The following is a 15,690-nucleotide window of genomic DNA, read 5'->3' on the forward strand; positions in this document are numbered from 1 at the left end:
GACCAAAAATAAAACAAAGCAGGCTCAAAAGTAGGCAAAACTACAGACTAGGCATTTAATGGGATTAAACAGAACTTGCAGGAATCTCTCAGAATGTTACACTGAAGTGCAACAAAGTCCAACAAGCACAACAAGAATAAACAGTTATCAAACAGGCATGAACAGGTTTTCAATAAGGGTAAACAACGATCTGCCAAAGGGCAGTTCCAAAAGGGGCGTTTAAGTACCCATAGGAGTAATCGGGAAATGCAGGTCAGCCGGTGTCAAGGGGCGGGGCCAGCTGGGCGCCATGACAACTGTGCAGGACATGACACAATTACATATTTCCATGCAACAATTTCGCAAGGACGTAATATTTTTTTTTTCTAATCTGTGTTTATTTCACGGTAGAGATTTTTTGTAGAAAAAAAAAGTGGATTCCCATTCAGAAAAAAGCTTGTAGAAACTTTGGCTAAAGTCACGGCTCTGCAGACCAGATACAGGAAATTGGCGCAGGAGTACTCAAAGGCAAAGTATCCTTTCGAATTATAACTACTACAACAACATCCTGAGAGATGACACTGAAAGACACTAGCGACCAGATCATGAAGGTGCTGTATCTGCTGTCAGATCAGGAGGCTTTTCCTACCACTGGTGCCCATGGAAACCAGAACTATCTGTTTCATGTACGGGGCAATCCTATACTCCAAAAAACGGCTTCGAGAGGAATGGGGACCGCCAGGCTGTACTAGCCAAAAACACACAACAGGATATGGTGCCATGACGACCCATGTAATTAAGGGATCTGTGAACATTGAACACATCTGAACTGGGTAATAGTATATTTATGACTAAATAAGTGTTTCACAATTCAGTTTTTGGGGGTTTTTGCGTAGGTTTTGCAGCAATATGGCGAAAATCAGGTCAGCTCCCTCCAGGTGACCCTATGTTACATAATCTCGGTAAAAATGTCATGACCTGTAAGAATTTAAAAAAGAAAAATTAGTTAATCTGATAATCAATGTACTTTTACTTAATATTCAAATCAACATTGTTTTGAATTATATATTTTTTACCACTAGGAGGCATTCAATCATTCACAATGCCCCTTTAAAAGTTTATCATGCTCAAGATTTGATCCCCTTACTGTGAAAACTACGAGTAAATAGTACAGTAGGTAACATAATCATCATCCCAGGTAAAAGTGATGTTTTTGCTCAATGGAAATTTCATTTAACTTACATTATCATTTCATTGAAAAAACTTACAACGAAGATAATTACAACAAAAATGAGGAGGGGATTCCCAGCCCCATCGCTCAACCCAGCTGATTTCTCCCAACATCTCGTTGAGCGAGACGCATTCAAGTTTTTGTTTTACACAATTTCGTATCCTTGTTTTGTTTGAATGTAATTGATTTTTAATGATACGTGTTTTAATATTTCAGTATGTCACAGCATGTGGTTAGAATTGTTTGAGTTTTTCAGTTATTTCCTTTTTATTCTTCTAAATGATCACATAAATATTTTCGGTTTTCTCTAGTTGTTATATACAGTGGAACCTCGGTTTTCGAACGCCTCTCAGTTCGAACAAATCAAATTTCGAGAAATTCTTGCTTCGCTGTTCGGTCAAAAAATCGGAGTTCGAACACCGGTGATGCGTGAGTGCGTACGCTCGTGTGCGATGCTGAGCGGCGTACGGGTGTAGATCGCTCTTTTCGTGACCAACCGTTATCGCGTGTGGACGTGATTCGTTTTGCTTTCGCTTTTAATATACAGGTAGGTGTACGAAGTGTTTTAGCCCCTAATTGTGCCTCTGAAGAAAGTCAGTGCAAGCAGCAAAGTTGCTACAGGTGAAAAAAGAAAAGTAGTGCGTACAACTATTGCATTTAAGAAAGAAATATTAGCAAAATATGAAGGAGGTGCGCGAGTGTCTGATCTTGCTAGGGAATACCCCACCGTCCACCTGCGCCTTCTGCTGACCACCACAAAGGTAAGAAATCCTATGCATAATTCTCTTCTTTATCCTTTTTTTTTATTTTTACACGTTCATGTTAGCGTAATCTTTCGTACCGAGGATTATAATAACACGAATGTACGATCAGCCTGGGTTAGGTTCGGAGATACGTTAAACATTCCAGGTAAACATTCAGGGTGTTGAAAGGGAGCCCAACATTCAGGGTGTTGGAACGCAGCCCCCTTTCCAATGAACCGCTAGCCACTTTTTGTGGAGACCCGGGTGCTAAATGACGTGTAAACAACCTGAAACATTCAAGGTAAACATTCAGGGTGTTGGAACGGATTAAAACGATTTACATTATTTTTAATGGTAAAAATGATTTCGGTGATAGAACAAATCGGTTTTCGAACAGGGTTCTGGAACGGATTATGGTCGAGAACCGAGGTTCCACTGTACTATCTACATTGTTCTAAAATGTGTTATCATTTACTGTTGGCATTAGGTTTAAGTCTCCTTTAGAAAGCACCTTTGTGAAACCTTCTCATCATTGTTCTGCCCAGAAAATTCAGTTTTATTTTTTATCTTTTTTATTGTAATAAGAAAACTCAACAGAACTGCTCAACTGCAGCGCTTGTTTTACAGGTTCTATCGCACAATCCGAATGTTAAATGAACACCAAGAAGAGAAAAAGTCTGTCCTCCTTCATAAAATAGGAACACAAGAAAAATAAGTCATGTTTATTTGTATGGCCCTTTTTCACAAGAAGTCTCAAAGGGCTGCACAGAGTATCATAACACCATTTATAATTATGTTTATACACCATCCCCTGATCTTAAACCTGGAAGGACTATGCAGAATACCATGACAAAATTAGTAAAACATCATCAGCTACCAGGGAGCGAGATAATCCAGATTAGAGCCAAAAGAACAAGGCAAGAAAAACAGTGCTCAATTGTCTAAAAGAAAATGTAGAAGTGGAAGGTAAGATTTAGTCTATGCTGTAATCTTCTTAGCAAATAAACACCAACTTTGGACACCAGGTCTTTACTATGAAATGATTAAAATGACATTTAGGGACCAATTCCACACATTTACCAATTCAATTTTGGATTTGTAAGACATCCATTCAGTGAAAATTACATTCGTCCACTCTTGGCGGCGTTTTTTTTCTCCAATTGTTTATATTTAATTGCTTACATTGATTGGCTGGTCCAAATTGTCCATAGGTGTGAATGAGTGAGTTGTCTGTCCCTGTGTGCCAGGTTTAGTTTATACAAAGGGGTGTTGGCAGTGGAAATTTCCAGGACCACTTTTGGATTTTATAGCGATTGTTCTGTACCGCATTTATGCCTAGAAAATTCTGTAATAAAAACCTCAACAGAACTGCTTATTTTTAGCTTCAGCAATTTTGCCTGACCTGTTGTCTTATAACCCGGATATAACCACACAGAGGAAGAAAAGCCCTTTCTTCACCTTTTTTCTTACACAGACAATTCTTCGAATGTTATGTCTTGTCTGTTTAAAGGGTCAAAACAGTAAACGTAGCCTTGGGGAAATTCCTAGATGGAAAGGCTGTCTAATCTCATTGGTTTTTTTTCTTTTGTCTCCCGGCAAGCTGGTCAAGCTCATCTTTTGCTTATTTTCCCAAAAAGTATGTTTCTGATGCTAAGCTTGTCTCCAACATAAGTGTGGTAGGATCAAGCATCAAAAACACTTCCAGTTTTAGGTTTCAGCTACGAAGCCGAGCCATGTTGCCCCCAGCAAATACAGCCAGGTCTCAACCGCCAAGTGAACTTCAGGATCTCAAGCTTCAACCCAAGGCCCATGAGGGATTGTACTTTGTTCAAAGCTATCACCTTTGCTGAACCGTAATTTTCAAAGCTAACCCTCTGCTAGCATTCTTCCCTACGACAACTCAAACAAGATTGCCACTTTCCTAGTAAAGTCTGTATTCGCAACTTTGGAGACCAAGTGATATGAATGGGTGCAAACTAGGTTACCCTAGTCTACTAAGCTTTGTTTTTGACTAAACTTTCTAATATATGGTGTTCGGACAGCAGAGTTGTTCTTCTCTCCTTTTATGAAATTAGTCTGAGTTTTATTGAGCTTTCTTTCCTTTTTACTGATTAGTTTTACTTTGCTCTAAGTGTCGTGTTTTAATCCCCTTTGGAGATGAGTGATACATGGTCACAAGAAGCAATCGTGATTGAGTTCTTGCAATTAAAAGAACATGAACTGCTAAAACCGGACAAGAACTCACTTATATTGATATAAAACTACCTTCAAATTAAAGTGTTTTCAGCTCAAGGGATATTGATCTGTTACTATAAATCTATGCACTGATATGGTGTCTTGAAAAGGCCCTTCGAGCTCAATGCAAATAGGGAAATTTGGATAAATTAATCAATTATTTATTCATACAACCCAGTAGTCACTAAATGAATTATAGCAAGGGGGGCAAACTATGGCTTGGGGATCACATACAACGTTTTAGCCCATACTACAGTCATGATTGCTGAGCGCAGGTGTGGCGGCTTAATTGGTGCCAACAGCCTGGACAGCTGATTGGTGGACACTCCCATTTTAAACCTCCGGCTTCCTCTTGGTGACTGTCAGATCGTTGCGAACTGTTGTCTTCTGCTCAGTTAGCCTTCTCGTCCGACTCCGTTTTTGCCTGCCAGATCTTTGTTACCGAACGGTTTCCGAACCTGACTTTGCCCGTTCTGCCAGCCTGTTACCTGACCTGTTTTGCCCCGATACCTGCCTGCCTCCTGCTACCGACCTCGCTTACGAACTCGACACCGCCTTTGATCTCCAGCCCCGGCCAACGACGTGCTATACCTGCCTGTCTCCGATCCTCCTCGTTTGACACGGAAGTGCCAGTTCCAGGTTTCCGCCACCTGCTATCCGTGTTCGTTGATCCGCGGATCGTGGAAGCAAGCCTTTCTCTCCCTCTTTTACCAATAAAAACTGAGAAAACGAGCGCTATTGGGTCCCGTCTCCGTTCCTGGTTTGTGACAACTACAATGTTAAGAATATAATGATTTCGAAATTTTAAAATTTTCTACAAATATTATAAGTGCTTTTAAAAAGGGAGATATTATACTATTTTACTTCGATTATGAGCACTTTAAAACCAAATTGATGAAAAGATCCTTTTATTTAAAAAAAAAACAAATTAAATGTGGGGTGTGTAATTTTAGGTGTCCTTAAAAAGGTGAATGATTTTTTTTCCTCTATTAGGTATGTATTAACAATGCCTTACTGAGTTTAAAGAGCATTTATATATTCACTTTGATCATTGGCGGGGAGGATGGGGGGAGGAGAGTGATTTCACGCATATGTTTGTGGTTTTCATGCAGGATAAAGGATAAGAATGGTGAAAGTAGGAAAATGACTGTTTCAAATACAGTCCAAATGCCAACTCCCAAAAATAATAGAGTTTATTTGAGAGCATCAAAGAATATTTTGAAGTTACAGTCTTCACCTTTAAATATAACATGTTCAGGTAAATGTAAAGGAAAAAAAATGCCCTTTGTTATTTATTCCCTTTGTAATGTTGAAATACGGTATCAAATTTGAGACTGTATCGGATTATACTACAACATTAAATAAATCAGTATATGTTTTTCCTGGTCCAGTCACTTTGTAAAATAGTTAACCCCATGCGGCCCGTGATTTATATGCCCAATCCTGAGTTACAGCCATATAAGTGATCCGAATTTTTTTTTGAATTGGGAATGATGAATAGCGTTGTGAACAATGTTCCCTCTAATTTTCCACGGGTCTGAGCGTTCACACAAAGTCAGTGAGCAACGCTCGAAACAACAGTGAGCAATCATAATCCCAAGTGTGACAATATAATTGATTATCAAACATGTCCAAAACTTGACATCAAGTTACATTTTGCTGAGTTTCCGGCAATGCAAAGTTATTTTTCTCTTTCTAATGAATTGACTCTTGTACTATTGCAAAGGTTGTATGGCCTACAAACGTCGTTTGTTCTTACAATTCTTTCACAAGATATCCATTTCTTTTTATTTCCTGATTAATTTTGTCGCATAATATTAACATTTTTGGGGGCTTATTTAGTCGGTTGTAAGATACAGAACTGTACTTTATCACATTTTTAGTGGAAGTTGTTGGCAACAAGATTCACTTGATATAATTGGAAAATATTTGAATGCAACACAAACTTTTTCTTCTTTTTCCTGTGTTTTTTTCTACTTTTTAAAAAAAATCCTTTAAAAAAAAAAATCTTATTGTGTTTATTTTTTTCCGAGCTGTTACTTTTTTCTTTTTGTTCTCTATTTACTTTTTTCCTACATTTCTTTCTTTTCTTTTTTTCTGGCTTTTTTCTAAATTTGTCCTTCTTTTTTTCTTTTCCTTTTGTTTCTTTTTTTTTCTCAGCTTTTCACTACTTTTTTAGGTAGGTATTTTTTCTTTTTTGTTCTAATCCCCTTTCCTTCAAGTCATTTTGTGCATAATTTTACATACTATTTGGTCATGTTGGGATTAAAGAAGCAAAAACAACCTGAAAAGCCGTTTAGGACCCGAAAGAGCCGGTTCCTTTTAGTGAGCTGAGCCGAAGAAGCCGGTTCTGCGACAAACTCTACTGACTTTACTCAACTTCGTTCTACTTCGACTCGACTTCAAAATACCGCATTTAGGACACAACGTCAGGGGAACCCGTGTATTTTTACCTTCATGCACTGTAACTTTGACTTAAGTCGCTTCTTAATTAGTAATTTTGAGCCCTCATTTTTGTGCCCTGGCTATATTTTCTTGTGCGCTGAGAATGTGCGAGCAAGGCGCAATTGCGCACCCACGCAGCTTAGAGGGAACACTGGTTGTGAATGCTTTGAATCAACAATTTCAACTTGCATCTTGAATCAGCAGCATAAGCCTCATGGAACTGATCAGTACAGAGAGGAGATCAGGACTATTTGATTAACAGTTAACTACATTTTCGGATCTTATGGCTTTACCATGGCAACGTGAATATGATTATTTTGTTTCTCGTGAACAAGAAACCATATTAAGGACTCCATCATAGCTGACTACCCCCTGTGTTCATGTTTAATCTAAGTCTGGAGAAAATGAGACGGTTGAAAATGTTTACAGCAGCAACTATTACAAAAACAAAAAGGAAAAACAATGAAACTGCTGCACAATTTACCTGGATGTAATTAAGTTGTGCCGTCCGTCTTTTCTTTAGGCTAGAAAGATCACATTGAACCACGATACATTTAGATGGCCCATGAAACCAAATACAAACATTTTCATATTGTTCTTGCTGCACTACTGTGCATGTTGGTGTGTGCGGCAGAGTGATTTAACAGGCGACTCGTGCTACATTACTTCGCACTTTGTCTCACGCCTCAGTCCCTGGTTCAGAGTGCTGACCCATCTGCTCATGCATCCTGCATCCTACAAACCTGCAGCAAAGGGTGGTATTTCCTTCTGACCACAGAAAATATTGAGGCCAATGTTCCCTGTAATTTTCCACGGGTTTGAGCGTTCACACAAAAGTCGGTGAGCAACGCTTGAAACAACAGTGAACAACAGCAATCCCAAGTGTGGCAACTAAATCATTATCAAACATGTCCAAAACTTGACATCACGTTACATTTTGCTGAGTTTCCGGCAATGCAAAAAAAAAAATCACTTTTAAATGAATTGACTAATGAACTATTGCAAAGGTTGTATGGCCTACAAATGTCATTTGTTTTTAGAACATTTATTTCACAAGATTTCCATTTCTTTTTTTTCCTGGTATCTTTTGTCGCATAATGCTAACATTTTTGGGAGCTAATTGAGTCGGTTGCACGATACACAACTGTATTTAATCAATTTTTTTAGTGGAAGTACAATGTTGGCAACAAGATTGACTTAATATACTTGGAAATTATTTGAATGCAACACAAACTTAGTATTTTTGTAGCATTTTCTTTTTCTCTTCAGAATTAAAGAATTAAAAATAATATATTAGGTCCCTATTTTTAAGCTGTAAATTTGATTATTCTTTTAGAAATTTGTTGCATTTTGTAGTATTTATGTGGCAGCATTTTTGTAGTAGACACTCAAAATTGGGACAGAGCTGGCTAAAAGACCCCCTCCCACTTTATTTCACTAGTTTTTTGTATTCGTAATACTTTTTTACTATGCCATGATATTTTTACCAGTTTTATTTGGTGGGCTGGATTATAGAGCCGGACGGGTTGCAAGTGGCCCGTGTGCCGTAGATTGCCCACACATGCTGTTACGGAAATGTAAATGTTGACAGTCTAGTAAGCCATGATGTGCACTTGAAATTAGTTGGCATTTCAAACAAAAATAACACAACTATTTCATCAATGTATTAAATGCATTACCAGTTGTTTTTTTTTACGGTCAAAACAATTATTTTTTGTCAGAAAATCAGCCCTTCTGCTCAGGTATTAATATTTGTTTAAATAAATAATAAACACACTTAACTGATTCATAACATATACATCAATTTCAGAAGCATTGTCCTTGGGTGCCAAAACTTAAGAATATATTTATTAAAAAAAAAACATTATAAAGGGTTTGGCAAAACTCATCTGTAAATATCAAGTCTCTAGGAATAATTTCAGTATCAAACATCACTATTAAATGGCAGGGATGGCTTTAACCAGACCTTTGTCCACACACCGAGGAAGCCTCCACTTCCTAGTTTTGCTTCCCCTATCCATCAATTGAGAGTGAGTAGGTGGCCCCTGAGTAGGCGTAATATGGTGAGAAAAGCAAATATATGGATGAAAAAAAGACAGACGCTTCAATAGAGCTTTTTTTCTTTCTTAAAAAGTAAGGGTAGAGAGGGATACATTTCTGTGCACATCCGCAGGAACACGATTGCCACGGTGACCGAAATTGTGTGATCACAACACCGGAAACACCGGGTGCGAAAAGTTCTTGAAAAGTTTATGCATCGTTCATGCAAGCAATTCGATATTATTTTGCATGCAAAGTGCCTTTGTGCTAATGTAAAGCATTGTTTAAATATTGGACGTTTCACAAATGCAAAAAAGGAGCACCGAAGTGAACCTTCCGCTTGAAATGCATCCTTTCAGAAAAAGCCGTTCCTCTCAGAAGTTTTTGGGGAAAATTAGTATTTTCCGGAAAAAAAATATTATTTTCCAGAAAAACATATTCAACTGTTGTTAACTGAACAATGGTAAACGATAAAAACATACTGTTTTTCTAATGAAAGAGGAGGGTTCAAGCTTTTCTTTGTTACGTCCTATGCCCATAAATCTACAGAACTAAATATTCTGTAGGTCTTCAAAAATAAATAAAAATGGCAAAAATCGGTTAGCACCAGCTCCCCAATTTGAGAAAAAACGTCTGGCATTGAACTAGTTTTATAATGATGATATTTTTAATGTCTCAAAACTATTAAAATTAGTAATATTTGCAGACGACACTAAAATGTTTTATTCAAATGATAACTATATTGATTTGGTAACCTGCATTAATCGTGAATTAATTACCCTAAAAGTAAGGATGGATATAAATAAATGACCTTTAAATTTAAATAAAACCAACATAATATCCTTTGGTAATCGCAAGGCAAATCAAGATTTAGAAGTAAAAATGGATGGTTCTGCAATAGGCATTGTATCAGAAATTAAGTTTTTAGGGGTCATAATAGACAATAAATTAAGTTGGAAAGAGGGAAATTATAACTTGAGGGGGCTGTAGTAAATTCAAAATCCCAAAGGTGAGAACAACCAGGAAAAGTACGTGTATGTCCGTGTGTGGAGTCAAACTTTGGAATAACTTACAAAATAAGATCAAACAATGGTCAACTATTCATGTGTTCAAATTTAAATACAAAAAAAAACATTACTGGCGAAATACAGGGATGAAGAAAATGGGATATGAGTGAGATTGGAAATACTGCGTTTAAAACCATGGATAACTTTGTTGTTATTGTTGCTATTATTATATCATAACTGCTATTATTGGTGCTGCAGTGACATTTGGTAACTAGTGGCATTATGACGTTAAAGGATGGGTATTACGAGGATAAGTGTATAAAATATGTGTTTATTGTAATTATTATAATTTTCGATATCTGACCTATGTAATAAGTATATCCATGAGATTTTGTTATATCAGACACGGTTTTCGAGTAGGGTATGTTTTTTTAACAGACCCGTTTACTGTGTTGCGAGCGTGTTGCTAGCGTTTTGCTAGCGTGTTGCTACCTGTCACAGGCACCGTTTGAGATGAAAGTTATATTATCATTATTAAAGCTTTGAAAACTCCTTCGGTGTACCGTCTTTTTTTTGTAAATATGTGTTACCATGTATAATATGTATTTGCAACTGTATATTTTTGTAATGTATTCTTTTGTATTTATTTTGGACACTTATTCTGATATGTTTTGGACAGGCAAATTAAAAAGAAGGGGCGTAACAAATACGGGCTGACGGGAAGTGGGAACCGGTTAAGGTGAGTGTTTGTGGACATGGCGGACAATAGTGGATATATATTTTTCCCACCCTTACCTTTGGAAATATACACTTTTTTCTTTGGATTACTTTCAACGGGAACCGGACTCTGCCGGTCTGCATCAAACTGTAAGTACCCATATCATTTTACGTTCATTTAGCCGGCTGTGATTTTTGAACTGTGTACTTTAATGAAGGATATTCAGTTACAATCGCGAGACTTAAAGTCGGGTCTGGGTTAATTTTGTGTTAAATTTTTTTAATGTGGGCGCATGCGGCTTATATACAGGTGCTGCTTGTGTAAGTACGAAATCGGTTTTCCTCTTGAAATGTGGTGGGTGCGGCTTATAATCAGGTGCACTTTACAGTCCGGAATTTACGGTAATAGGGAAGATAAAGGGGTAGGGAAAATAAGTATCTGCTTCTGACTACCTCTTTTCGAACATGTCATGTAACATTATTTTGTTGTTGTTTTGTTGTTGCATTTGTTCTGTTTTTATTTTAATGTTCGAAATAACGTTTTCATTCATTCATTCAAGTTAAAAAACAACGATGTATTGACATTTCTGGAAACCACTTGTTGAAAAGAAAACTTCATATCCTCATTATAATCACAAGCCCTGTGTGCCTTTTGGACCTGCCGACGTGCTTTTGCATAATTACAATCAATTAAAAGTTCTGATTTAATCTCATAGATTCTTGTTCACGGCGCCTAAATCTCCCCCTAAGGATGCAAGCGTTTGCTTGTGTACTATCATTTCGCTGTTTTTCAGGGCAGATAAGAGGATCAAGCCAATCATAACACACTCAATACCTGCATCCTGCCACCTGATGTGAGAATCTTTCATGAAGACAAAGAGGAACGCGCTGGAAACTCGATATTGAATTCAGTGAGCGTCTAAGAGATTTACGCCACAGATTTTTTTTTCCTCATCTGTGGACGGTGGCTTTGTGCTGGCGTTGCTGCTTTAGAGCGCCTCATTATCACAGTGCAGAAAAGCCCCAATGACTACAAGACAACCACTGAGACGTTAAGCGGATGTGTTTTTGCACCTTGAACATGTTGTACTGGAATCTGCATGCATAAAACAGGCAAGCAGCTCATTTCCAACTGAAAAGCTGTTGCATTGGCCCAGTTTTGGAGGAGGTTGTACAATTAGTAATGTTTTATTTTAGGTAGTTATAGACGGACAAAACTATTTTTGAGATGGTTAAAACAAAATGAGCACATTTTTTCCAGAGTTCCTCCACATACTTGGTGATAGGAATGAGTGAGAGAGGTGTTGTAAAAGGATAGTGGGATGTTAAGACGTGTTCTAAGGGATGGGCAGGGCACCTGTATGATGCGGCAGGGGTAAACCAGTGAAAGCTGTCGGGCTCTGCTGTTGAACAAAAGAGTGTGTTGTGTCACCTTGACCCGAGTGACATGGCCGCTTTCTTGTGTCCCGTTTCATCTGGAAGGATGGTTAAGTAGGCAGCACAGCAGCTGAAGTGTCCATGGCACAGTTCTGAGGTCCAAATCCAGCTAACAACCTTCCTGTGTGGAGTTTGCATGTTCTCCCCGTGCTTGCGTGGCTTACCCCCAGGCACTCTGGTTTCCTGTCAGGTTAATTGGCCTGTCCATATGGTCCCTAGTTGTGAATGGGAAAGTGAGTTGTCTGTCCCTGTGTGCCCTGCGACTGGCTGGAAACCATTTCAGGATGTCCCCTGCCCACTGGCCAAGATAGCTGGGATTGGCTCCAGCACCCTTGTGACCCTAGTGAGGATAAGCGGCACAGACAATGGATGGGTTTATCTATTCACACCTGGTTGGCGCCCTATGGAGGTTGGTGGCGTGCCAGATCCCAACAATATTTTCATTTGGATTGAGACCATCTAGTCTACACAACTTTCCCCAATAACTACAAAATTAAAACATTTTTTTCCAACATTTGGCATGAGATAACAGAGAATGCTGTCGTAAGATTAAAGAATTGCAGCAAGCCTAATAATTGGAGATCCCTCAAGTCAAAATTCCTTGGACCAGGTCTCCCACCCAGCTTTTTAAATAAATTAGTGATGACACAACACTGGCAAGGAATGGGCACCAAAACAATAGCGACACTTGTACCATCTATAATGGATTAATCACAGCACTAATTGCCAAAGAATTAGCCCCTAGCAAGCAAACTAATCTGGTCACAATTCTGACGCCACCACAGATGCGGCTTGCGCTCCTGAAGGGATTCGTCTAATTACATGGATGAATATGATGGTAGCCATTAAGACTTAATGGATGCAGCCAAAAAAGGGCCTTTTGTGCTAATAATCTGATGGAGTGAAGAATTGACATGCAGTTTTGCTTGGCTTGTGATGAAACGGAAAGCTGCAGAAAGAATTGAACTCCTTTCGGGCAGCAATGAACAGGATGTGCATGCAGTTTTAGGGACTTGTGAGAGACCTATTGTGTCATTTCTATGCTTTTTTTGTATTGAATGCAGTTTCATTTTAACGCCTAGAGTTGTTTGGAATTTTCGTGCAGATGTTTACCCCCAAACAACAACAAAAAAAGACAAAAACTCAAGTTTGTCTTCAAAACAAGTCAGCGGTCATGGGCCTAATTTATTTATTGATTTAATCAATCTGTTGAGCATCCCACAATGCAAAATTCTTACTCCATAGGTAGTAAAAAATAAAATCCTTTTTATTATATTTTTTTATCTTGTTTCTTGAACAAAATACAAAAACATGCTTTCAGTATGTGAAAATATCTTATCTTGAAAATGGTATATTTTATGTGTCATTTTTGACAAAACATTTGACGCTTATTAGAAAAAAATGCACAAAATGAGCAAAAATATGTACCATCGGTGAGATAAGATGATTTTTATCTTAAAGGCATTATTTATTTATTTATTTCTAGTTGTAAAAGAAATAAATAAATCATTCATTTTTAAAATATTCTTTTAAATAATGAACAAAAATACATGGACAAACGGTTGTTAAGAAAACTGATTGTAGTATTTTCAAGTATTTTATATAACTGGAACCTTACTTAGATGGACAATTTTGTCCATTATCTTGCTCCTACAGGTACTCGAAAAACAAAAATCTTGCTGGAAGCTGGAGAGCTCACTAAAACAAAATTTGTGCTTTTTAGTCACTCAAAATGTAGTTTTTATTCTTCCTTGTGCACTTGAGAGGCGGCAGTGGCTCAGGAGGTAGAGCGCTCGTCTTGGGATCAAAGGATCCCAGTTCGAATCCCGGCTCGTCTGTGTTACATGTCGAAGTGTCCTTGGGTAAGACACTGAACCCCTAATACCCCCAATAAACAATAATCTAAAGAATTGCACCAAGCCTAATAACATGGCTGCAAGGCCGCTATTGGGAAATGTGGAGCACATTGTAAAGCGCTTTGGGAAGTCATTAACTTGAGAAGCGCTATATAAATGCAGATCATTTCATTTCACTTCAGCGCTTGTTTTTTGTGGTTGCACCTCACAATACAGCAGGCATTTCCAACATTTTTGAAGCTGAGACCTATCCTGATTATTAATCATTTGCACTAAGGGCGACCAGTTTGGATTTCTAAAATTATCAACTTATCATATTACTAATATGTTTTCAATATGTCATTACCACGTTATTTAATTGAATGTAGGGTTTAATACACTCAGTCAACCAGAAAGAAAAAAAAATCACATTTCTTAGAAAATCACAATGATCCAGCACTGGTGAGTCTATTTTCAGAACCGGTTCACATGCTACTCACCTGCTCTGCAATACAGAAACCTATAGAGGTCAAATAATACACACTGTCCCTTTAAAGATTGTTTTTCTTTGTGGAAAAAGAATAAAAAAAATACTAAAAACAAAGGGAACAATCTGCCAATGTGGTGAGAAATTATTTTTTTACTGAATGTGTTTTTCAGGAATGAATTGAATGACATTTTCCAGAGGGGTGGGCGATGCTGGGATTTTTGGCATCAATCCGATCCAAGTAAATACAGGGTAGTATCAATCGTGTCACAAAACGGACCAGGAAGCAGGAAGTCGGAACTCATATGCGTAGACGATCTATCACTTTAATTAGGAAAGAAAAATAGTCCAACACACAAACAGACCAAAAACAAAACAAAACAGGTTCAAAGGCAATCAAAATTACAAACTAGGCATTACTCAGATCAAACGGGCATGAACAAGGTATCAATGAGGGTTAAACAATGGTCTGGCAACGGGGAGTCCCAAAAGGAGCGTTTAAGTACTCCAAAAGCAATCAGTCCAATGCGTCTCAGCCGGTGTCAAGGGGCGGGGCCAGCTGGGCGCCATGACAACCGTGCAGGACATGACAAATAGACACTGATCCACGACCCATACTGTGCTTGGAAATGTTAAGCTCATTGAACAGGTGAAGTCCCCCCCCTTTGAGTTACTTTATAATTATGATAAACACAGCACAAATATTTTAGGCACTAAAAAGCTTATTTTTTATTGTATAAATGTATTGTAAACTTAATATCAAAAAGTAAAATTTAAATATTTCCGTTACAACTGTTAAAGAACAGAAGCCGAGAGAATCAAACCAAAAAGGCAGGAACGTAACTAAGAGAGAAATACTGTATATAATAGGCTATAGAGAGAACCAAAATACATTCCATTGCAGACTATTTTCAAAATAAAGTCACTAATAAGAATAATGTCTCAATTTTCTCTTATCTGCTCTGTTGCCATTGTGACAAAGTAGTTAAAGGTTTTTGTTCAGTAACAGTAACATGTTTACATTTTTGGTGGCAACTCATTCATTTCTGTAAGGCGAGCTTTTTTACATGTTTTTATGTGAATCAGTGGTGTTGCCACAGTAGCAGACCACTTTACCACACATATTATACTTTGCATTGTCATTTTGCGTAGTTGGAAAAAATGTCGTCGCCTTCTGCATTTCCCGTTCGCATGTGTCATTTTAAGCTATTGGTCGGGGTTTGTGCAATAATTTGTCCCTCTCTCCTGCCAAGTAGGCAGGATGCAGCAGCAGGCCAGGTACGAAGAGGTGCTAAAATTGTGCATGTCAGTCACGAGCTCACGCATAAACAGCAGGGCGCTTAGTGAGAGAGAGCTGTGCCAGTTATATATAGAAGCGGTTCTTATGGGAAAGGAGTGAAGTATCGATCCTAGGACAATAATATTGATCCGATACAAGTACTTACTTAGTATCGATAATATTTAGATCAATCCACCCACCCCTGATTTTCAAGAGTCTGCTCAAATGTTATTAAAAATTGAATTGGCTTTCAGG

The 15,690-nt window shown here is 38.0% G+C and overlaps 1 protein-coding gene across 4 annotated transcripts in view; it reads right to left on the minus strand.

Annotated features, from left to right (window-relative positions):
* rap1gapb (RAP1 GTPase activating protein b) overlaps nt 1-15,690 on the minus strand; it is a 161,263-nt gene that overhangs the window by 84,749 nt on the left and 60,824 nt on the right. The window lies entirely within an intron of this gene.

The sequence above is a fragment of the Urocampus carinirostris genome, chromosome 6 (assembly GCF_059441175.1).
Source record: "Urocampus carinirostris isolate Australia breed hairy pipefish chromosome 6, RoL_Ucar_1.0, whole genome shotgun sequence".
NCBI lineage: Eukaryota > Metazoa > Chordata > Actinopteri > Syngnathiformes > Syngnathidae > Urocampus > Urocampus carinirostris.